The sequence below is a fragment of the Pongo abelii genome, chromosome 5 (assembly GCF_028885655.2).
Source record: "Pongo abelii isolate AG06213 chromosome 5, NHGRI_mPonAbe1-v2.0_pri, whole genome shotgun sequence".
Taxonomy (NCBI): Eukaryota; Metazoa; Chordata; class Mammalia; order Primates; family Hominidae; genus Pongo; species Pongo abelii.
This window is the reverse complement of record NC_071990.2, coordinates 76,706,798-76,708,867: the sequence shown is the minus strand read 5'-3', so window position 1 is coordinate 76,708,867 and position 2,070 is coordinate 76,706,798. Positions and strand designations below refer to the sequence as shown.

The following is a 2,070-nucleotide window of genomic DNA, read 5'->3' as shown; positions in this document are numbered from 1 at the left end:
ACTACCATGAGAACAGTATGGGGAGGAAACCGCCACCATGATTGAATTATCTCCCACAAGGTCCCTCCCACAACATATAGGAATTATGGGGGTAAAATTCGTGAAGAGATTTAGGTGGGGACAGAGATCCAAACCATATTACTATCTTAATCTCATTGTTTACCCAAAAGTCATTCAGGAGGAGATCATTTGACTTCTTTGTAATTATATGGCTTTGAGAGATCTTCTTGGTATTGATTTCCATTTTTATTGTGCTGCAGTCTAAGAATGTGGTGGCTATGATTTTTGTTGTTTGCATTTGATGAGAGTCTTTTTATGGCTGACTGTGTGGTCAATTTTAGTGTATGTGCCATGTGCAGATGAGAAGAATGTATGTTCTCCTGTTGAGTGGACTGTTCTGTAGATGTCTGTTAGGCCCATTTGCTCAAGTGTCAGGTTTAGATCCTAAATATCTTTCTGAGTTTTTTACCTTATGATCTGTCTAATACTTTCAGTGGAGTACCGAAGGCTCTCACTGTTATTGTGTGTTCATCTAAGTCTCTTTGTACTTCTCTAAGAACTTGTTTTATGAGTCTGGGTGTTCTAGTGTTGGGAATATATATTTAGGATAGTGAAGGCTTCTTGTTGAATTGAACCTTTATCATTAAGTAATATCCTTATTTGTTCTTTTTTATCCTTGTTGGTTTAAAGTCTGTTTCATCTGAAATAAAAATAGCAAGTCCTGCTTTTTTCTGTTTTCCATTTGCTTGATAAATCTTTCTCCGTCCTTTTACTTTGAGCCTAAAGTTTTCATTGCTTGTGAGATGGGTCTCTCTTGTAGACAGCATATGGTTGGGTCTTGCTTCTTTGTCCAACTTGCCACTGTGAGACTTTTAAGTGGGGGCTTTTAGCCCATTTACATTCAAGGTTAATATTGATACGTGTGAATTAGATCCTATCATCATGTTGTTAGCTGGTTGCTATATAGACTTGTTTGTGTAGTTGCTTTATACTCTCAATGGTCTACATGCCTAAGTGTGTTTTTGTGGTGTCTGGTAATGGTCTTTCATTTTCATGTTTAGCATTCCCTTAAGGACCTCATGTAAGGCAGGTCAGGCCCGATGGTAACAAATTCCCTTAGCATTTGCTTGCCTGAAAGAATTTTATCCTCCTTTGATTATGACATTTAGATGGTTGAATATAAAATTTTCGTTTTTAATTTCTTTTCTTTAAGTATACTAATTATAGGCCTCCAATCTCTTCTGGCTTGTAGGATTTCTGCTGAAAGCTCTACTTTAGCCTGATGAGGTTCCCTTTGCAGGTGACCTTCCCTTCTGTCTAGGTGCCTTTAATATTTTTTATTTATTGTAGACCTTGGAGAATCTGATACTATGTGCCTCAGAGATTGTTGCATTGTATAACATCTTGTAGGGGTTTTCTAAATTCTCTGAATTTTAATGTCAACCTCTCTGGCAAGATTGGGGAAAATTTCATGGACTATATCTTCAAATATGTTTTCCACATTGCTTGCTCTCTCTTACTCTTTCAGGGATGCCAGTGAGTCATAGGTTTGGTCTCCATGTAAAAATATGGAACTCTTTATGAGTTTCCATGTCATCCTTATACAAGGGCCATTTTAATCCTCTCTGTATCATTCCAATTTTATTATATGTATTGCCAAAGTAAGCACCACTTATAACTGTTTTTGCAAACTCTTTACATTTCCATAAAGTGTCCTCCACCATTCTCAACAACTTTCCTCTACAGTACATTCTCACACCTGATTGTATACTGGTAAAATAGAAATTGTTCTGTGGGAGCTTTGCCATAGGTTAGAGCAGAACATGAGGGTCAGTGTACACTTTGGACTACATGTCTTAAAGAGATGATGTTTCTCTCACTATTGGTAAATAGGAAAACAAAGAGCAAGCTCTCCTGCATTATTTATCAAATGACAGGAAGAACAGTTAAAAAGGTATAAGGACCAAAGAGAATACTCACCTTGGCCCTCTGAAGGTTCACTGAAAAGTGAGCTCACAAAAATTAGATTTATGGGAGAAAAGGCATATGAATTTATTTAACATGTATACA

The 2,070-nt window shown here is 36.9% G+C and overlaps 1 non-coding gene across 1 annotated transcript; it reads right to left on the bottom strand.

Annotated features, from left to right (window-relative positions):
* Positions 1–1,562: 1,562 nt before the first annotated feature.
* LOC112133969 (U6 spliceosomal RNA) lies at positions 1,563–1,669 on the bottom strand. Its single transcript, XR_002915565.1, has one exon. It is a non-coding gene; the product is annotated as a U6 spliceosomal RNA (small nuclear RNA).
* Positions 1,670–2,070: the final 401 nt, after the last annotated feature.